Source organism: Anabrus simplex, chromosome X (assembly GCF_040414725.1).
Source record: "Anabrus simplex isolate iqAnaSimp1 chromosome X, ASM4041472v1, whole genome shotgun sequence".
Lineage (NCBI taxonomy): Eukaryota > Metazoa > Arthropoda > Insecta > Orthoptera > Tettigoniidae > Anabrus > Anabrus simplex.
This window is the reverse complement of record NC_090279.1, coordinates 162,323,202-162,346,561: the sequence shown is the minus strand read 5'-3', so window position 1 is coordinate 162,346,561 and position 23,360 is coordinate 162,323,202. Positions and strand designations below refer to the sequence as shown.

The 23,360-nt window shown below is 41.4% G+C and overlaps 1 protein-coding gene across 2 annotated transcripts in view; it reads left to right on the top strand.

Moving 5' to 3' along the window:
• The first annotated feature begins 12,376 nt into the window (after positions 1-12,376).
• Positions 12,377-23,360, top strand: part of TAF1C-like (TATA box-binding protein-associated factor RNA polymerase I subunit C-like) — a 103,953-nt gene continuing 92,969 nt past the window's right edge. For both annotated transcript variants that reach the window (XM_067158732.2, XM_067158731.2), the window contains exon 1: positions 12,377-12,699. The gene's annotated coding sequence lies outside the window, so the exon portion shown is untranslated. The remainder of the gene's footprint in view (positions 12,700-23,360) is intronic.

The following is a 23,360-nucleotide window of genomic DNA, read 5'->3' as shown; positions in this document are numbered from 1 at the left end:
AATTGGTATGTACCTAAAGAGATCCTACTATATCACTTTGCCTAGAAATAGTTTGCTTCCATTTCTCCCTTAAACCGCACTCTGAAGGGAAACTATGGAACGTCAATTTCCATGCCTTTTTAGTGTCATCCGAAATAGAGAGGTACACAACAGTGCACCTTCTTCTCAACCTCATAGACAGAACCAATATTCACAATAAATTGCACAAAATCAACACAGCATCAGAATTACTCCGCATATCACAATGTTAAAGTCCGCTAAGAACAGAACGGAAACCTGACATCTAGCGGCCAAACCGTGAACACGGTCGGGCCGCCTTTTCAGCGACAAATTAGTAGCTATGTCCCGGCCCTGTATATCTCGTAGGCAACGATACAATACAATTATCGACTCCCATCGTCAATTGCATGTCTCGTATACAAGCCCTCTCCCACAATCATACGTATCTTAAATCGGTTCTTAGATCACTCTAATTTACAACTCTAACCCCACTTTCCCACAATACATTGACACTACTTACATATTTCATCATATTCTCATTTGCCTCACGCCCTCCCTAAGGCCTCTTCTTCAACCAAGGCACATAGCTACCGTTTATTCTCATCTCCCCCTCCACCGATCGCGTGTACATTTTCATTGATGTTCATATCAACACACTGTCGACCCTCTTAATCTTTTGTTTACGATTTCAATGACATTTTGCCTACATCCCCCATATACGTTGCTCAGATATTTCTTTCCATCTGTCCAAAGTCCCACACTCTCACATATATCCACCCCTCCGTCGTTCCACTTAGAGCTGGAAACGGTAGGAGCGGAGCGGAGCAGTTGTTTTCGCTCGTCCTCCGGAGACGTCCGGTAGTCCTCCGATTGAATTCACGGGCGGAAAATTCAAATGATTTAATGTGGGCAATGGTAACGGTGATCTTAGGAGGAATTACAATTTAAATGTCATTACTAATTCCACAGATGCATGTGTTCCCCTACGTTTGTAATTCAAATGCTGTAGTCGTTTCAAGATCGCCGCATTATTTGTTACGCTATGAATAACAGATTTTGATCTGCTGACATTCAGTTTGCAATAGGTGCAGGTGGATGGAATACTGTAGATTGAATATTGGCACATATTATACCATTGCAAATGCATTTACAATATTATTAATAGGAAAACAGTTTAAGCAATAAGTATATTCCAGTGCATGTAAACATGTATTATATACGATGCTCTTACATTGTGTTATACGTGTAGCTCATTTGTTACGGAAGAGTACGTCCGGCTCCATGACTAAATGGTTACCGTGCTGGCCTTTGGTCACCGGGATCCCAGGTTCGATTCCCGGCAGCGTCGGGAATTTTAATCTTAATTGGTTAATTTCGCTAGTACTGGAGCTGGGTGTACGTGTCTTCTTCATAATAATTTCATCCTCATCACGACGCGCAGGTCGCCTAAGGGTGTCAAATCAAAAGACCTGCATCTGGTGAGCAGAACTTGTCCTCGGACACTCCCGGCACTAAAAGCCATACGCCATTTCATTTTTTAATGAAGAGTACGAACTGATTGGTATTGGTTATATGCTGTACCGGGCTGAGTAGTTCAGACGGTAGAGCTCTGGCCTTCTGAGCTCAAGTCTGCGGTTTCAATTCCGACTTTGTTTGGCGGTACTTGAAGATGCTGACATACGAGAGTCGCATGTCGGCAGGTGTACCGTCACATGAAAGAACTCCAAAAGAACTCCTGTGGGACAAAATACCGGCACCTTAACGTCGCAGAAAACCACATACGTGGTTATGGGAGTACAATAATAATAATAATAATAATAATAATAATAATAATAATAATAATAATAATAATAATAATAATAATAATCTTTCTATCAATTTACCCTCCAGTGTTGGGTGTTCCCTCGTTCGCAGAGAGGCTCCCACCAATACCGTCTCAAGGACAGTGTCCTGGAGCGTGAGACTTTCGGTCAGGGATACTTTGTTGTTTTGTTTTACGTCGCACCGACACAGATAGGTCTTTTGGCGACGATGGGGTAGGGAAGGTCTGGGAGTGGGAAGGAAGCGGCCGTGACCTTCAGTTAGGGACCATCCCGGCATTTGCCTGGAGGAGAAGTGGGAAACCACAGAAAACCACTTCGAGGATGGCTGAGGAGGGAATCGAACCCCCCTCTACTCCGTTGAGCTCCCGAGGCGGAGTGGACCCCGTTCCAGCTCTCATACCTCATACCACGCCTCACATTGCGTGCCAGAGCCGGGAATCGAACCTGGTCTTACGCGGGTGGCAGCTAATCACATTAACCACTATACCACAGAGGTGGACAATAATAATAATAATAATAATAATAATAATAATAATAATAATAATAATAATAATAATAATAATAATAATAATAATAATAATAATAATAAATTATTATATTGTCCACTACGCTACAGATGTGGATAATAATAATTATAATAATAATAATAATCATAATAATAATAATAATAATAATAATCATCATCATCATCATCATCATCATCATCATCATCTGTTTACCCTCCAGGGTCGGCTTTTCCCTCGGACACAGCGAGGGATCCCACCTCTACCGCCTCAAGGGCGATGTCCTGGAGCTTCAGACTCTTGGTCGGGGGATACAACGGGGGAGAATGACCAGTACCTCGCCCAGGCGGCCTCACCTGCTATGCTGAACAGGGGCCTTGTGGAGGGATGGGAAGATTGGAAGGGATAGGCAAGGAAGAGGGAAGGAAGCGGCCGTGGCCTTATGTTAGGTACCATCCCGACATTCGCCTGGAGGAGAAGTGGGAAACCACGGAAAACCACTTCCAGGATTGCTGAGGTGGGAATCGAACCCACCTCTACTCAGTTGACCTCCCGAGGCTGAGTGGACCCCGTTCCAGCCCTCGTACCACTTTTCAAATTTCGTGGCAGAGCCGGGAATCGAACCCGGACCTCCGGGGGTGGCAGCTAATCACGCTAACCACTACACCACAGAGGCGGACAATAATAATAATAATAATAATAATAATAATAATAATAATAATAATAATAATAATAATAATAATAATAATAATAATAATGATGATGATGATAATAATAATAATAATCTGCCTTTCCATTTCCTCTCCAGGGTTGGTTTTTCCCCCAGACTCAGCGAGGGATCCCACCTCTACCGCCTCAAGGGCAGTGTCCTGGAGCGTCAGACATCGGATCGAGGATACTTTCTTTTTTGTTTTGTTTTTGTTTTACGTCGCACCGACACAGATATGTCTTACGGCGACGATGGGATAGGAAAGGCCTGGGAGTGGGAACGAAGCGGTCGTGGCCTTAACTAAGGTACATCCCCAGCATATGCCTGGTGTGAAAATGGAAAACCACGGAAAACCAACTTCAGGGCTGCCGACAGTGGGATTCGAACCCACTATCTCCCGACTGAAAGTGGGTTCGGACCCCACTGTCGGCAGCCCTGAAGATGGTTTTACGTCGTTCTCCATTTTCACGTCTAGAAATTGCCCTCCTTAGCCGTTCCTATCACATCGTCGCCAACAGACGGCATGACGTAAAGCAAATTGTTACAAAGTAATCGACAAATGAAACACGAACGATAAATGAGAATGTATATATTTCATATATTCGCCTTCGTCATACTTATAAAGCAGTATTTACTATGTCGCTAGCACATCCGTTGCGCACCACAGATGGAACGGCAAGGGAGCACACATTCAGTACTGTTCCTCCGTCCTCCGCTCGCCGACCGAACCACCGATTGGTTTCCAACAACGAGCTAGAATTCTAGCTCGAAAAACAACAAATTCTAGCTCGTTGGTTTCCAAGCAACAGTTTACTACCAAAGAATACCGGAGGGAGCGCTGCACTCGCACTACCGATTGCAATCATAGGAGCAACTGCTCCGTTCCCAGCTCTACGTCCAATGACGAACCGATGCAATTTCAGATGAAACTGTGGAACATGACATAGCCAAGACGAAGACAGACTGCCTAGAGCTGAGAACGGTAGGAGCGGAACGGAGCAATATTGTTCTCGTTCTTCCTCTGGAGACCTCCGATAGTCCTCCGATTGAATTCACTGGCGGAAAATTCAAATACTTTAATGTGGGCAATGTAGTAATGGTGATCTTGAATGGAATTACAATTTAGGTTTCAGTATCAATTCCACAGATGCATGTGTCTTTCTACGTTTGTCATTCAAATGCTGCAGTCGTTTCAAGATTGCCTCATTATTTTGTTACGCTGTGAATAACAGATTTTGATCTGTTGAAATTTAGTTTGCGTCCGCCTCTGTGGTGTAGTGGTTAGTGTAATTAGCTGCCACCCCCGGAGGCCTGGGTTCGATTCCCGGGTCTGCCACGAAATGTGAAAAGTGGTACGAGGACTGGAACGGGGTCCGCTCGGCCTCGGGAGGTCAACTGAGTAGAGGTGAGTTCGATTCTCACCTCAGCCATCCTGGACGTGGTTTTCCGTGGTTTCCCAGTTCGCCTCCAGGTAAATGGCGGGATGATACCTAAGTTAAGGCCACGGCCGCTTCCTTCCCTCTTCCTTGTCTATCCCTTCCGATCTTCCCATCCCCCCGTAAGGCCCCTGTTCAGCGTAGCAGGTGAGGCCGCCTGGCGAGGTACTGGTCATCCTCCCCACTTGTATCCCCCGACCCAGAGTCTGAAGCTCGAGGACACTGCACTTGAGGCGGTAGAGGTGGGATCCCTCGATGAGTCTGAGGGAAAAACCAACCCTGGAGGGTAAGCAGATTAAGAAACAAAAGAAAGCTCATTTATTACTGAAGAGAAAGAAGTGATTGGAATTGTTTATATGCTGTACCTGGCTCAGTAGTTCAGGCGGTAAAGCGCTGGCTAGTGGCTGGGACGGAGCGGTGCAGTTGTTGTGACGTCATCATCCGGTTGTACCGAGTAAACTACCGAGTGAATGTACTGTAGCGGCATGACAACGTAAAGGTATTTCACCCGTATATTCAATGCCCTTTTCTCACAACATAACTGTTTTGCTTAATACAGCAATGTTGTTTCCTTCTGCTGAAGCCGACATGCTGATTTCATCCTTGTGATGCCTCTTGATACGATCCCACAACTTTGATGCACTTCCACCCGTCGCGTAAATGCGGCTGCAAAATGTGCATTTTGCTGATGTTTATCATCGGTAATTTCAAAGAAATGCCATACATCAGTCGGTCTTCGTGGCATTTGTGGTACAAATTTCTGTACAAATTTATTAAATGCCTTTAATATTCTAAAACACGAATACCATCTAAAAATGGGATTAAATATCAAACCAATACCACAATTATTTTCTAATATACTTTGCATTACCTACACAACACAACAAGCAGAGGAAATATAGACGCAAATTTAATAAGCACAGACTGAATACAGGTACAATACACTTACAAGGGGAGGCCATGACGTTCGGATCACGGACTACCTTCCAACTTTGTACACATTTAGTAGTCCATTAGGACAACATAATGTGCAAGTAGTACGGCGTACTACTAAGGCGTTCTCGAGAAAATCGCAAGACAACTTTTCGCGTCGAATATGTACCGGTACTTTGGGTTCACGAGCACGAAGCGGCGGTGGTCGAGTGGTTAGAGTTCAAGCTCCGAAAGCGCTGGTTCGCTGGATCGAGTCCCGCTTCTCGCGTTCTTTTTCAACACTGGTTATTTTCTTCAAAATGCTATTTGTTCGGGGCGTCGACCCCTGTGGATCTTTTGCCCCTACAGGCACCACATTGCATGAACCTGCGTGTAATTGGAATGGCGGTAGTGTGGAATGTTGTGTGTGAGGAAAGGAAGATTAAGGAGGTCAGAAACACCCAGTCCCCAGGACTGGGACAGTAATCATTACAATTAAAAGAACCTGGCCCGACTGGGAATCGAACCCGGGGCGGCCGGGCGACAGGCGGGCGCGTTGGCCCCAACACCGCGGGGACGTGCGAGAGTAGTTATAGTCTATTATATATATTCCACTTCAAAGGTAATATAATGAAAAAGGTCTATTCTATTTGCATAGACTTTTATTGGAAATACATATATTATTAAACGTTAACGATAAATGCGAATGTATATATTTCATATATTCGCCTTCTTCATACTTATAAAGCAGTATTTACTACGTCGCTACCACATCCGTTGCGCTCCACTACTGGAAGTGCAAGCGAGCACACAATCAGTACTGTTGCTCCGTCCTCCGCTCGCCCTCCGAAACCACCGATTGGTTTCCAAGCAACAGTTGACTACCGGAGAATACCAGAGGGAGCGCTGCACTCGCACTACCGATTGCAATCATAGGAGCAACAGCTCCAGTCACGCAGTGATAGTGGTACGGTACACTACTCTACTTGTGCGAGTCAGTGGTGCGCGGTAGTGGTAATCACTTGTGTTTTCGTTCAAGTGTGGTGCGGGCGTGACAAGCAATGGAGACCGACAGTGGAGGAACGTCGGCGGTAACCGGGAATTCCTTACGAGTGGAGCGTAAAATTGTCGTACCTATGGAAGAGGAACCCATAACTAACTCATCTAGTAATACGACACGACAGCAAGGTTCTCAGTCAACTGAGTCTGATGTACAGAGGCGTAATACGGAAGTGGTAGACCGTTCTAATTCCGAACAATCTAACAATCAATCCGAGGCGTCCCAAGTGGCTTCTACCCCGGAATATTATAATCGCTTTCATCATGGACCTTTCTTTGTATTTGTTGAATCTATAAACGAGCAAAACATCGCCAATTTACACCCTATGGCACTTGGTCGCCGATTTTATGAAACTAAACTCAATGTCAAATCGATCCAACGTAAAGGACGTAATCGACTACAAGTTACTTTCCATACGGCTTCTCAAGCAAACGCATTTTTGAGTAATCCTATGCTTGAAACCCTCAAAATTAAAGCTCACATTCCATCCTCACAAGTGTTAAGAGTAGGCATTATTCGTGGAGTTGAAAAAGGTTTATCGAATGATGACATATTACAGTACCTGGAATCCGAGGCACCAGTTAAAAGCGTGCAACGACTTAATCTCCGTGCAATTCAAGATGGAGAGACCCAATACCTTCCTACGGGTTCAGTAAAAATTGTTTTCAGATCACAAACATTACCCTCCCATGTCGCCTTATATAAGGTGTACATGGAAGTTGAACCTTACATCTTTTCACCCATTCGCTGTCGCAAATGCCAGCGCTATGGGCATACAATTCGGCAATGTCAAGCGAAAAACGCTCGTTGTGGGAAATGTGCGCAACAACATGAAACCCAGGCGTGTACTGAGCAATTTACACAATGTGCGTACTGTAAGAAAAACCATGTCACAGGTTCCTCAATTTGTCCTGAACATAAGTATCAGGTCACCATTAAAAATTAATGAGTACTGAACACATATCTTTTCCCGAAGCTAAAGCCCGAATTGCCCTTCCAATTTATCATTCCGAGCAACAAGAACTTTAGTTCCCTGCTCTATCGTCGAATTCCCCATCCCCTTCGACTCCAAACCCGCGTAAGCGTAAGTTCACCCAAGTAATCATGCAATCTCCCCCTCCTACACCTGAACCCGGTTTCGACCGACAGGGATACATGGCCATTCTGCGAAACGAACCTTCGGTTCCAGTACATTCGATCCCGTCAACGAGTGCCATGCAACAACCTCTGCAACTAGCATATCCCTCAAGTGCGCCCACATCTGCTAGGGAGCAACCCTCCGCAACCCCTCAAGATATACATTATCCTCCTTCCAAGGAACGCCTTCAACAAGAAATCCAATAATTGCTGGTAATGTTAATCCAAAGTATGGGTCACGAGCCTCAACTTCACCATGTATTATATAAACTATGAGACTCTATTATGAACATACTAGCATGATTACTTTACTCCAATGGAATTTTCGAAGTGCCGCCTCTAAAAGACATGAGTTACAAATATTGCTGAATGAAACACGAGCTAATTTTATCTGCTTACAAGAAACGTGGTTTCAACCGCATTTCATTTTTCGATTACGAGCTTATCAAGTTTTCCGACATGATGGTAACGGCTTTGATGGAGTTGCCACATGTGTTCATACTTCCTTATCAGTTACACATTTATCTTTACAATATATCATCCCGCACACTTATGCTGTAGGAATAGTACACCATAATACTTGTTTCATAAACATCTATTGCCGTCCCCACATTTACATTACTCAGAATCAATGGACGCATTTTTTCAACAATTTGACACATTTCCACATCTTTTCCTTCTTGGTGATTTTAATTGCCACCACACTGAATGGGGATGTATGGTGGATACAATCAAAGGTTCTTCAACTCATCAGAATTTGTTCCTTTTAAATGACGGCTCCCCGACCCGTTTAACTCCGCCTGGATCTCCACCCAGCGCAGTAGACCTTACTTTCTGCCGCACAACTATGGCCCCGGTCACCACCTGGCATACATTATCTGATACTCACACTAGTGACCACTTCCCAATTCTCATCACATATGGTATTCACCCACCACATTCCCAGTTTCAGACACCTTCCTGTATAAGTAACGTCCGATCTTATAAAAATTTTAATGTTTCTAACTATCAATCATACCTCAATTATATTTTGCAGCAGAAACACAAGTCCCCTCTTTCCTTTTCCCTCTTACTCCCTTATTTAACCCAATATTTAAACATGTTTCATCCGTGTCGACCATTAAACGTGACGACCCATCCACAGGAATATGAACTAAAATGGTGGGATAAAGAATGTCACGATCTTATTCATAAGCGCAAACAATTATTCAAACAATATCGCCAATCAATGACGCAGCAGCATTATTTTCAATTGCGAAATCATATTGCGAAAACAAAGCTCGTCTTTAATGCAAAAAAAACGAAAAGCTTGGCAATCTTTCATTTCTCAATTAACTCCACAACTTCCAGCAGCGAAATTTTGGAACGCGATCCGCATGATCACTAGAACTTTCCAATACCAAACTTCTTCTGCTTATCCGCGATAAGTTCTAGAAGATTTTTTTTAACCCTTGCCCCTGTTACAGTAAATCCATTCTTTCTACCCACCTCACAGAATAATTCTTGTTCTTTTATTTCCCTTTTGAATCCAATTACATTTAATGAATTACACTCTGTATTATGTACCGTTAATAGCTCATCACCAGGACCTGATGCAATTACTTATCAAATGCTCAAGGCCTTTCCTCCCCATGTCCAAATGTATTTACTCAAATATTATAATAGTATTTTCGAGACATTACATGTACCAGCATCATGGAACGAGTTTTTCATCACACCCATTTTGAAACCAACAAAACGACCTACCGAACCTGAAAATTTCCGAGGCATAGTTCTGGGATCGTGTATACGCAAAGTCTTTTGTAAAATCCTTATGAAACGAATGGCGTGGGTATTGGAATATCACTCGCTATTACCCAAGTATCAGTTCGCCTTTCGACGTGGTAATAGTACACAAGACCCTATCATTATTTTCTTACTCGACATCTTATTAGCAAAATGGCGGAAACAATCTATCGTGGCAGTTTTTTTGGATATTAAAGGAGCCTATGATGCTGTGTTATTGCATATGCTCTGGGAGAAATTATTTAGTGCTGGATTCCCCATCCAATTCCTTTCTATTTTAAATCAATTATTTACTAACCGCCGGTTAACTATTAAATCTTCCCAACACACAATTGATAGCCGTTACACATCACAAGGTTTACCACAGGGTTCGATACTCAGTGGAATTTTGTTTGCCCTTTACATGAAAGAGCTCGAATCTCTTGTGATTCCACACGCTCGAATTCTAGCTTACGCGGATGATTATGTTATTTATTGTTCTGACTCCCACATTGACCTTTGTAGAGCCACAATATCTCGGGTTTTAAGTTTAGTCTTTCAGTGGCTAACGGCCCATGGACTTTCACTTTCTATACCTAAATGTGCAGCGATGATCTTTACACATAAACGAACCTTTGATAAAAGCCCTATTAACTTTGACACTTATAGCATTCCCTTGGTTTCACAACACTTATATTTAGGAATATATATCGATCAAAAACTCACATGGCAAACTCATATACGGCATCTTATTAGGAAATCTGATCGTTATATCACCATCTTACGAACGGTAACGAAACGTGCATGGGGTGCTGACCTCTTGTCAGCACTACAGCTATATCATGCAACCATTCGGTCCATACTTGATTATAGCGCCCACGTTATTGATTTAACCTCTAAACATAGTTTATTAGCTTTGGATCGTCTCCAATTTTCAGCACTACATATCAGTGTGGGTGCCCTCCGCACAAACCAACTAACGCTTTATTAGTAGAAACTACGGAAGAACCACTGTATATTCGCAGGATAAAACTTTCCAAAAAATTCCTACTTAAACATATTAGTAGAACGAACTCCCTTATTGTCCCTAAATTACAATTATTATATGAATATTATCAACAGCGTCCTCCCCCCCAATCATCGGTATCCCGCCATATATATGGCTTATGCTGAAATCCACCATCTTACTGAGACTATACTTCGTACACCACGCGTTAATACGTATTCATACCACTATTATATTCAAACATTCCGTCCTTCTATTATCATTGCCCCTTCTGATGCAGCAAACCAATCAATGTCTGCACCTTATCCCACATTATACGCTCATAAGAAATTTAAAAGTCCCATAACCTCATCAGATTACCACCTATTTACCGATGGGTCAAAATTAAATACTGGAGTCGGAGCAGCATTTTACGATCCACAACTACACACTCGCTTTAAATATCCGTTACCTAATAAGTTAACTATCTTTACAGCAGAATTATATGCCATATACCAAGCCCTCGTATATGTTCAACAGTTGCAATCCAAAAAAATAAATATATTCAGCGATTCTCAGAGTGTTTTACAAGCTCTGCAATCACTCGCCCCTTATACAAATACATATGTCTACGAAGTTAAGTCTCTTCTATTTCGACTTGAAACATCCGGTTTTGTTATAACGCTAATATGGATTAAAGGGCATAATCGGCATGTAGGCAACGATATGGCCGATATAGCAGCGAAAGACGCCAGTGCAGATACCGCGAATATATTACAAATCAAAATTCCGATTCCCGACTTCTTTCCACATATCAAAACTGCAGCTCAACACACGTGCTGCACACAATGGCTATTATCTGCTCGTACGAAAGGCCAACATTACTATCAAATTCAACCGAGTATTCCCAAACTGCCGTGGTTTGCAAATGGTACGTATACACGACGTCACATTACCAATATCATCCGACTACGTTTTAATCATGCCTTAACCCCAGTATATTTAACTCGATTTCACATTACCAACGACCCAACCTGTTCCTGCGGAGAATCTCAGGGCGATAGTGACCACTTGTTTTTTCATTGCTCCCAATATGTACATCACCAGGCCATTTTAATGCAGAAAAGTTCACGTACCTTTCCCTACACGACTTTCAGTTTTGTTGCACCAACCTTCGCCTACGATCATTACTATTTTAAACGAATACCTTGATAACACTCACATCATATTGTAATTATGATCTAGTTTTTCAGTTGTTTTGTTGCGACATGTTTGTGAGGTGGCACTTCTATATGTTCCTGGTGAGTGGATACTGTATCAAGGTTTTTATTACTTTCCGATCTTGTACAGTGTAACACGTTACTCCTATTCCAGCTTACTAAGTTATTTGTGTCTCTGCTCAGTACTGAAAGTAATACTTCCATGAAGCTACTTATACCCGATATAATTTTTCTTCTTTAAGTGCATCTATCTACGTGTGATCATGCTAAAATCGGGCATTAGTGATGTAATTGTGTGCTTTTGTGATATAAGTGTAATATATTAATGGTCTCGTGACTGGGAAAGAATTTATTGAATCCCAAATAAATATCCGCAAGACAAGACAAGACAAGAGCAACAGCTCCGTTCCCAGCTCTAGTTCCACTGCCCTCTCCTGGTTATCCCTTATATGTTGGCCCGGTGTGTATGTTTTGTAGAAGTCGCTGAGATCGGCCACTCTAGCGTGAAGATACCTTGTGTCCCTGTGCTTTTCCTGTATCTCCTAGTCTTGTATACATATTTCTTCACTCTCAGTTGTCTAGGTGCTACGTCTTTTCATGAACTACTTCAAGTGCTTTGAAACCATTTTGTGAGTCCGCTGCATGGTCTACTTCCCTCAATCTTCAAGTACTTCGTACTCAGAACAAATTGTGAACTGCATTGGTGTAGTACTTTATTGAAATTGTGTGCGTGTGTAGAACTAGTACGAATATAATACAGTATTGTGTCTGGGTGAAATAACGAGCCCAAATCAACTTCACGAACAGAACAGTCCTTGGTGCTGACGACAGGTGCCAAAATACAAACGCATGAAATGCAGGCCGAATATAATTTAGTCTTGATGTTGCAATACTTCGTGTAATTAATGTCTTATTATAGTATTTATATTTACGTATTGTAGCAGTGCATGCTTTTTTTCTTGTCAGAACCACCAGTAAGCTCTATCAAAAATAATTTTCAATTGTAGTATGAATCTAACCTAACAATTCTTTGGCAATGAGATTGCCTAATGACCGGCGTGTATAAATAAATGGACGTGATTTGCAGCATTCTGACATAGAATTTATGATTTAATACTGGATGGTTGTCATCTCATGACTGCAGACCAACGTAAGTAGGGTATAATCTACATTTAGCATGCAACTTTGCAAGTTTCCTTTTTTTTTTTGTTAAGTTGTCAATCAAACAATACTGATCTGCATTTACGACAGTCGCCCAGATGATGGATTCCCTATCTGTTTTTTCCTAGCCTTATCTTAAATGATTTTAAAGAAATTGGTATTTTATCAAAATTTATTGAACATCTCCCTTGGTAAGTTACTTCAATCCCTAAAGCCTCATTCACAATGCAAACGTAACCGTAAACTTAACGACGTAACGTAACCGTAAAATTAACGTAACATTTGTGGTATTCACAATGGAGGAACGTAACATTAACGTAAAGAGTACACAGCAGCCAATCAAAAAACTGCCGTGTTATTTAGCACGGAAGTCGGGTTTTGGGCTATCTCGCAGTTTTATATTTCAATACCTCGATGGAATCAAACAACGTGGTAGCGGAATTCATATTACTTCAAACCCATATTGCTTTGCTCCTGGGAGCTGTGTAGGCCTACGGTACCTCAAAAGTCGATCTAACAACGGTGCAGAAAATGGGTTCATCCCTTGAATCAAAGGAGGTTATCTCAGGGCGATTTCGGTAATCTACTGTAAGAAATGACCCTCATCAGTTCGTTTTGGACATGCGGATGAAACCTGAACTGTTCGCCTTTCTTACGATTCGCTTCCCCTTTTCTAATAAAAAGAAATGTAAGGTCTCCTTTATCGACATCTATGCCCCTATCTATCACACCCCGATGAGATGTTTGGATCTATTTGTTTAGATGATATCGTTTTCGTAAACTAGTAGTCTGTCATAATGTTAAGAAATATACAGGGACACTGTTTTATTTATGACAGGGATTGTCTCGTTCGTTCGCCAGAGCTGCAAGCTTGTCTCCCCCCATTTACCGTCAGATTTCATTGCCAGAAGATATTTATTTCCACCTATTACTTTTTCGGTACAGCGTATTTGTAATTCTTTTTCCTTCTATCATACATAGGCCCTACACACAAAGATTATTTTGAAAGAGAAGTAGGCCTACAGTACAAGCGTTTTGTCGAAAGAAGTCAATATATCGTGCACAAACCACAATGTTTACCTCTGTTCTGATTGGCTGGTTCTTAAAGTTAACGTAAAATTAACCGCAAGAGCTTGGAGTTTGCAATCCCTTAATTTTACGGACTCGCAGTTAAGTTTACGTCGGCGCATTGTGAATGGTTCCGTTAGATAAGATGGCCGCTAACGTCTTAAGTTAACGTTAATTTTAAGTTTACGTTACGTTAAGTTTGCATTGTGAATGGGGCTTAACTCCCGTCTTATAAACGAATACCGTACTTGCCCCAATTTGTCCCCTTGAATGTCAATTTTGTCTTCATATTATAATGTTCCCTACGTTTAAAGACATCACTCAAACTTATTAATAATAGAATTTATTGCAGCAAACTTATTCGTCTACTAATGTCATTTCATACCATCTCTTGGCTGACAGTTCAGAACATACCACCTAGTCGAGCAGCTCATCTTCTTTTCCCCAAGTCTTCCCAGCCCAAACTTTGCAACATTTTTATAATGCTACTCTTTTGTCGGAAATCACCCAGAACTAATCAAGCTGCTTTTTGTTTTTTTGTTTTTTCCAGTTCTTGAAACAAGTAATCCTGGCGAGGGTTCCATACACTGGAACCATACTCTAGTTGGGGTCTTACCAGAGACTTATATGCCCTCTCTTTACATCCTTACCCTAAACTCCCTCAAATCATGTGCAGAGATCTATATCCTTTATTTACATTCCCTTTTATTTGATTACCCCAATGAAGATCTTTCCTTATATTAACACCTAGGTACTTGCAGTGATCCCCATAAGGAATTTTGACCCCATCAATTCAGTAATTAAAACTTAGAGGACTTTTCATATTTCTGAAATTCACAACCTGTTTTTTTAACCCCGTTTATCATAATACCATTGCCTGCTGTCTATCTCGCAACATTATCAAGGTCATTTTGCAGATGCCCACAATCTTGTAATTTATTTATTACACTATACAGAATAACATCATCTGCAAAAAGCATTATCTCTGATTTCACTTCTTTACTCATATCATTTATATATAAGAAAACATAAAGGTCCAATATTTGCCCCAATTTGTCCCCTTGAATTCCAATTTTATCTTCATCTTTCCTACGTTTAAATACACCACTCAAACTTATTCGTCTACTAATGTCATTCCATGTCTATAGAGAGGAGTTCCCCTCTTAATTACCCGGAGGCCCCTGGTTCGATTCCCGGCCAGGTCAGGGATTTTTACCTGGACCTGAGGGCTGGTTCGAGGTCCACTCAGCCTATGTGATTAGAACTGAGTAGCAATCTGATGGTGAGATAGCGGCCCCGATCTTGAAATCCAAGAATAACAGCCATGGGGATTCATCGTGCTGACCACACGGCACCTCGTAATCTGCAGGCCTTCGGGCTGAGCAGCGGTCGCTTGCTAGGCCAACGCCCTTCAAGGGCTGTAGTGCCATGGGGTTTGGGGTTTAGTTTGGTTTTCCCCTCTTAATTGTTACAGGGTCAGATAAAGCTTCACTTCCTCTAATTCTCTCAGATCTATTTTCTAGAAATATTGCAACCCATTCACACACACTTTTGTCTAGTCCAATTGCACTCATTTTTGCCAGTAGTCTCCCATGTTCCACCTTGTCAAATGCTTTAGAGTGGTCAATCGCGATACAGTCCATTTGACCTCCTGAATCGAAGATACCTGCTATATCTTGCTGGAATCCTACAAGTTGAGCTTCAGTGGAATAAACTTTCTTAAAGTTCTTCTATTGAACCTACCGGACAAGTTGGCCGTGCGGTTAGAGGCGCGTGGCTGTGAGCTTGCATCCGGTACGTAGTGGGTTCGAATCCCACTGTCAGCAGCCCTGAAGATGGTTTTCCAATGGTTTCTGATTTTCACATCAGACAAATGCTGGGGCTGTACCTTAAGGCCACGGTCGCTTCCTTACAACTTCTAGGCCTTTCCTATCCCATCGTCGCCATAAGACCTATCTGTGTCGGTGCGATGTAAAGACACTAGTTATTAATTTTGCAAACATGTCTAATATAATCAGAAAGAATGCTTTCCCAGTGCTTACATGCAACGCATGTCAAACTTGCTGGCCTGTAATTTTCAGCTTTATGTCTATCATCCTTTCCTTTATACACAGGGTCTGCTATAGCAACTCTCCATTCATTTGGTATAACTCCTTCATGCAAACAATAATCATACAAGTACTTCAGATATGGTACTATATCCCAACCCATTGTCTGTAGTATATCCCCAGAAATCGTATCAATTCCAACTGTTTTTCTAGTTTTCAACTTTTGTATCTTATTGTGTATGTCATTGTTATCATTTGTACATTTTAATACTTTTTTTAGCATTAGTCACCAACGCTATCTGGACAATATTCTTGTAACCAACATTTATATACTGCTGAGTGGTGGTGGTGGTGGTGGTGGTGATTATTGTTTTAAGAGGAAGTACAACTAGGCAACCATCCTCTATTAAACACTAATCAGATGGAAAAATGGAAGGGATCCGACACTTCGAAAAATGAAGATATCGGCCAAAGGAAGACAAGGGCCACGAAGGGTGTGAAAATGAAAGACTCCCTAGCCCTCGCAAACCTAATAGCGTCGGGGTCGGAAAAGAACAAGAGTTGACCAAGAGAGGTCGAATAGGATAGATGAAAGTGAGGAGCCTGGCACAAGTAAGTGGAAGCAATGCCAGGACTCAGCTTAGGGCCTCGTGGTCACCAACCCACGCTCCAAAGTTCAGAGCCCCTGAGGCCCCTTTTAGTCGCCTCTTACGACAGGCAGGGATACCGTGGGTGTTATTCTACCGCCCCCACCCACAGGGGGAATATACTGCTGACTGAATACTTCTGCATTTTGAAGATCCTCACATACACACTCCCCTTGTTCATTAATGATTCCTACTTGGAAGCTGTTTCTGCCTTAAAGTACGTATACATACCCTTCCATTTTTCACTAAAATTTGTATGACCACCAATTATGCTTGCCATCATGTTATCCTTAACTGACATCTTTGCTAGATTCAATTTCCTAGTAAGTTCCTTAAATTTCTCCTTACTTCCACTGCAATATCTAACTCTTATTTCTTTCCAGTCTGCACCTCCTGCTTAGTCTCTGTATTTCTCTATTATAATAAGGTGGGTCTTTACAGTTCCTTACCACCTTTAAAGGTACAAACCTATTTTCACATTCCTCAACAATTGCTTTAAACCCATCCCAGAGTCTGTTTGCATTTTTATTTACCGTTTTCTACCGATCGTAGTTACTTTTTAAAAATTTTCTCTTGCCTGCTTTATCAGCCATATGGTACTGCCTAATAGTCCTACTTTTAAGACCTTCCTTTCTATCACATTTATTTTTAACTACGATTAAAACAGCTTCAGCCGGGGTGAGTGTCTCAGATGGTTGAGGCGCTGACCTTCCGACCCCAACTTGGCGGGTTCGATCCTAGCTCAGACCGGTGGTATTTGAAGGTGCTCAGATACGTCACTCTCGTGTCGGTAGATTTACTGGCACGTAAAAGAACTCCTGCAGGGCTAAATTCCGGCACCTCAGCGTCTCCAAAGACCGTTAAAAGTAGTTAGTGGGACGTAAAGCAAATAACATTATTATTATTATTATTAAAACAGCTTTATGATCACTAATACGATCTATTACTTCGGTTTCTGTATAGAGCTCATTTGGTTTTACCATCGCCACCGCTCTCTAGACCACCCCGTTTCCCTGAATATACCTCCCTATAACCCTTCCAAACAAATTTCCTAACTTATACGTACCACTGTTGTTGAAGTGAAGGGCATCTGAGCGCAGATCCATATCTCCTACCCACCCATTAGGATCTAGAAATCTCACTCCTAGTTTCCCACATACCCACTCCATAGTCTCTTTTAAATCCCCAATCACCCTCCAGTCGGTATCTCTCCTACACAGTATTCCACTGGTAACGATCACTGCACCCGTGCTGCATTTACCAGATCCCACACTTCCCCAACTATACGAAGATTGCATGGGGTTAAAAAAGGATTAGGAATGACTGTTGACATTTATGTAAGTTTTATTAAACAAATCTCAGCATATAGGTATGAGACACTATGTTATGTAATATGTGAACTAGGTTAACAATATGTCAAAGAGCATTAAACATCCAAAGAGTTCTAATTAGCTACATTCCGTATAACTAACTTCCATAGAAGTTATATCATCACACACGGTGCATGTTTTCTTAAATAATTGCAAAGAATTTTGAAATTTATTGAAGATATCTCTTGGTAAATTATTACAATCCCTAACTCATCTGTCCAATGGATAGCAATATCACCTTCATAAACATTCGTAAAAAGGTTCGACTCTTGTACACCGCATCCCGGAACACAAAAGGATTGTGAACAACACTTGTGTGAATTCATCTGCTGCTGCTGCTGCTATTATTATTATTATTATTATTATTATTATTATTGTTGTTGTTGTTGTTGTTGTTGTTCTTATTATTATTATTATTATTATTATTATTATTATTATTATTATTATTATTATTATTATTCGCTGGGGCCATCAAGGACCACGTTAAGTCTTGTTGCATTTGACACTGAACTTGGCCTTCTTTAGAGCCCAGATTTCCCTCATTCTTTGTGAGTGGGCCTGCTTATGCTCCTCTGTTCAAGGGGCACCGTGTCTTCTCTTCGGTTGCTCGTCTCGGTTTAGCCCGTTGGTCAATATTTTCTTGCGGAAGAGATCTCTGTTAAAGGCGTCTTCAGCTGAGATATGTAGCATTTGCATGTCTTCTTTGGTATTTCTAAACCAGGGAATTGTAGTTTTGGGGTTTGAATCAAAAAAGTGAAAGATTTCTTTAGTTAACTTTCTTCTGTCCATTCTTTTCAGATGACCGTAAAATCGTGCCCGTCTTTTTCTAATTGTGTCGGTAATTTTCTCTATTTTGCTGTAGACTTCCTTGTTGGATCTCTTATGGTGGATTCCATTTCTGTACTTTGATCCCAAGATTCCTCTCACAATTTTGCGTTCTCTTTTCTCCAGTTCTTCAAGGAGTCCTTTGTTGGCATTTAGAGACAGGGTTTCGGTTGCATATAGAACTACTGGCTTCAGAACTGTTTCATAGTGACGTATCTTGGTGTTTTGGGAAAGGCATTTTTTGTTGTAGATTGTGCGGGATGTTTGGTAGGCTATTTCCAGTTTGCGTACTCCTGAAGTGCTTCTTTGTCCAGTCCATTTTTCATGATGATCTCACCCAGGTATTTGAATTTGTCTACTCGGCTGATGTCCCCGTATTTTGTATGGAGTTTTGGTGGAGCCTCTTTGATGTTAGTCATTACTTCTGTTTTCTCAAACAATACCTGCAAACCAGTTTGTTCGGCAATTTTCTTTAAAATTTCAACTTGAGCTCTAGCGGTTTCTATGTCGGTTGAGAGAACAGCAATATCATCGGCAAATGCTAAGCAGTCTGTTGCGATCCCCTTAGATTTGGTTCCTATTCTCAATGGACTGTAGTTGGTTTCCTGTAATCTCACCCGCCAGGTTCTGATGATCTTTTCAAGAACACAGTTGAAGAGTATCGGGGATAGCCCATCACCTTGTCGGACTCCTGTTTTGATGTCAAAGGAATGCGAGAGACATCCGTGGAACTTCACCTTGGATTTTGTATCGGTCAGGGTGGCTCTAATTAATGCCAGCAGTTTCAAATCAACTCCAAATTCATTTAAGATGTTTAGCAGGACTTCCCGGTCAATGGAGTCGTACGCTTTCTTAAAGTCCACAAAGACAGACACATACTGCTTGGACCTTAGTGTACAATATCTGATGATCGTTTTGAGATTTTTGATCTGTTCAGCTGTTGAGCGACCTTTTCTGAACCCTCCTTGGTATTCACCTATTTGATGTTCGACTTGTGCTTCCAAACGCTCCAGGATGGCAAGTGATAGAATTTTGTAAGTCACGGGTAGCAAAGATATTCCTCTGTAGTTGTTGATGTTCTTCATGCTGCCTTTTTTGTGTAATGGATGGATCAAAGCTATTTTCCAATTTTCGGGTAGGGTCTCCTTTTTCCAAATTTCTTCTATTTGCTTTTGCAAGATATCAAGTGATTCTTCTGGGGCATATTTCCATAGTTCTGCTACTACTGAGTCTTCCCCCGGCGCTTTGTTATTTTTGAGACGGGCAATGTGGCGCTTGATTTCATCTCTGTCGGATGGTCTGGAATCTGGGTACCTGAGTAAGGGTTCCTTGGTCTCAATGGCGCTTTGCGGTTTAGAGCAATTAAGTAAATTCTTGAAGTAACCTGCCAGAATGCTGCAATTTTCTTCATTTGACGTCGCCAGTGTGCCGTCCGTTCGCTCAAAGCATAGAGATGGTGGTTTATAGCCAGTGAGTTTGCGTTTGAAGGCTGTGTAGTACTCTCTGCTTTCATTCTTCCTAAAGTTTTGTTCTATCTTTTCAATGAGAGATTTTTCGTATTTACGTTTCTCAGTTCTGAACAACCTAGCTGCTTGGGCACGTTGGGTTTTGTAGGTTTCCCAATCATTTTCTGATTTCGTAGAGTTGTACTGTTTCCACGCATTGAGTCTTTCTTAGAGGACTGATTCGCAGGTACTATTCCACCAGGCATGCTTTTTGCTTCTCTTGATTTCTGCAACGTCTTTGGCGGCCTCAACAAGGAGATTTTTGGCGTTGTTAAAGTCACAGTCATTTGGTCTAGCCTTCTCCTGGAACTCCTCGACCCTTTGCCGAAGTTTATCATTGTCGAAGCGTGTGATCTGTTTGGTTGTCTTCCTTGTGTTTGCGGGAATTGGTTTGAATTTGATAAGAGACATATAATGATCTGAGGCCACATTGATGCCTTTCTTTACCTTGACATTCATAATCTCAGGGCTGTTTCTCCTGGAGATCGCACATGATCAATTTGGAACTCTCCGCGAGCTTGGACGGGAGAACGCCAAGTCATTTGCTTTCTGGGTAGATGGCGAAAATGGGTCGACATGACCTGCAGGTTGTGATTTTCGCAAATGGTCACCAGTCTTTTGGCGTTGGGATTGGTTCTTTTGTGAGCAGGGTAATTTCCTATAACTTTCTTGTACTTCTGCTCACGACCTAGTTGGGCATTGAAGTCACCCAAAAAAGCTTGACATGTCGTTTGGGGATTTTGTTCAATTTTTCATCCAGTAGGTCCCAGAAATTATCAACTTCGCCTGGATCAGACTTGTTCTTATCGTTTGTAGGAGCATGTGCGTTAACTAGGACGTAGGTTTTGTTCGCGCATTGAATTGTGAGTATAGACAATCTGTCATTCACAGGTTCGAAATTTGCAACCGATTTAAGGATCTTGGTTCTAACAGCAAACGCGGTTCCAAGCATCACAGCTCCATTGAGGATTCCTCTTTGCGCTTTGCTCTTGAAAAATCGGTAGCCTTCAGATTCAAAAATCTCTTCATCTGGGTACCTTGTTTCCTGTAGGGCCACTATGGATATCTGATTTTCGTGAAGAGCTTTGGTGAGGGTTTTCAGCTTGCCATTTTGTGTAAGTGAATTTATGTTGAAAGTTGCTAGAAAGGTTTTAGATTTTGGCCTGAGTTTTTGACTCTTCGGGGTACACCGAGACGCTCCGACTCGTCTCTTGCATGATGTCGAGTCTCCCCCAGAATCCGAACGAGACTCGTGCGCCGTGGCGTTCACGACGAGGGATTTATCCGCAGATTTACCCACTGGGGTATGTTTCTTGAAATGTTGTGCCATCATGCTTTTTGACTTTACTTTTCTTTGGACGGGTACCCATCCTTTTACAATTAGGGTTGTTAGCCCTAGAGGTTGCCTCAAGATGTTTTCTGGCTTCTGGTCATTTACCAGTCTTCGCCGTAACCCTGGCAAGGGACCAGTTTTTTTTTCACGGTGGTATTTTATTTCCCTACTACCCTCTGACTCTGCTGGCGGCAGAGCCAGCGAGCTTCCCCAATTCCAATGGGATGCGCCCGATGGAGGTAACCGGTAAATCCCCACATGGGTTATTATTATTATTATTATTATTATTATTATTATTATTATTATTATTATTATTATTATTATTATTATTATTGCGTTCCGGCCTTCTAAGGACCATGTTACAATTTCAATTGTTCCTCCTTAGTTGTTCTTTCCTTTTCTTCCAGTATTCTTTCATTGTTTCACTGTGTTTCTTTTTCCTGTCTTCAGTCCACTTTGTGCCTGTCTTCTTTTCCTTCCTCCCTTGGAATCCTTCCATTTGTAAGACTTTCTTTCTAATAATTCTTCTTCTCGTATGTTGTTCCTTTCCAGGTCTTTCTTGACTTCTTGAATCCAGGTGGTAGTTGATTTCTTTTCCCAAAGGTACTTGAAGATTCGTTTAGTTAGTCTATTGTCATCCATTCTGTAAATGTGTCCAAGAAATAGCAATCTCCTTTTTCTTATTGTTTCTGATATGTTTTCTACGTTCTGGTAAATGTCATTGTTACTTCTTAATTTCCAAAACTCTGCAATTCTTAGAGGACCTAATATTTTCCTTATAATTCTTCTTTCTAATATTTCTAATATTTCTAATTTATCAAGATTGTAGTTCACTGCTAGACATTCGCTGGCATAAATGCATTCTGGTTTCACTACTGTGTTGTAGTGCTTTATTTTAAGTTTTCTTGATAAGCACTTTTTGTTGTAAGTATTTTAGTTATACCGTACGCTCTTTCCATCTTTTGTATCCTCTCCTCTATACCAGATTTTTCTAAACCATTTTCTTGAATTGTCTCACCCAAATATTTGAATTTCTTTACCTTTTCTATTTGACCAATATCCGTTACTAAAAACTTTGGGGCACTTTTTATATTCGTCAAAAATTTTGTTTTCTCGGCAGAGATTCTCAAGCCTGTCATGTTGGCTGTCTTTTCAAGGAGATCGACTTGCATTACTGCAACTGTAAGGCTTTCTGAAAGTGTGGCAAAGTCATCTGCAAATGCTAGGCAATTTATTGCAACACCTTTGTTCTTCTTCCCCAGCATGAGTGGCAATATTTTAGATTCTTTCAGTTTTTCATTCCAAATTCTTACAATTTTCTCCATGACACAATTGAAAAGGAGTGGAGATAGACCATCGCCCTGCCTGACATCTGTATTTATTTTGAAAGGTCGAGATACTTCACCCATAAATTTTACTTTCGAGATAGTGTCTGTAAGTGTTTCACGAATTAGGTTTGCCAATTTAGTTTTAACTCCAAATTCACGGATTACTTTATCTAGGGTTTCCCTATCAACAGAATCAAAAGCTTTTTGAAAGTCAATAAATGTTACAACTATGTCTTTGGAGTTTATTAATCTGTGTCGAATTATAGATTTCAGGTTGAAAATCTGTTCGGAGCAAGATCTTCCTTCTCTAAATCCACCTGGATATTCACCCAATTGACTGTCCAGTGTCGATTTTACTCTATTTGGTAGTATTGTTGAGAATATCTTGTAAGCAACTGGCAAGAGAGATATACCTCTGTAGTTGTTGACATCTTGCTTGTTACCCTTCTTGTGTAATGGGTGTATTAGAGCCACTTTCCAATCCTCTGGGATCTTTTCTGTTTCCCAAATTTCTTCAAAGATTATT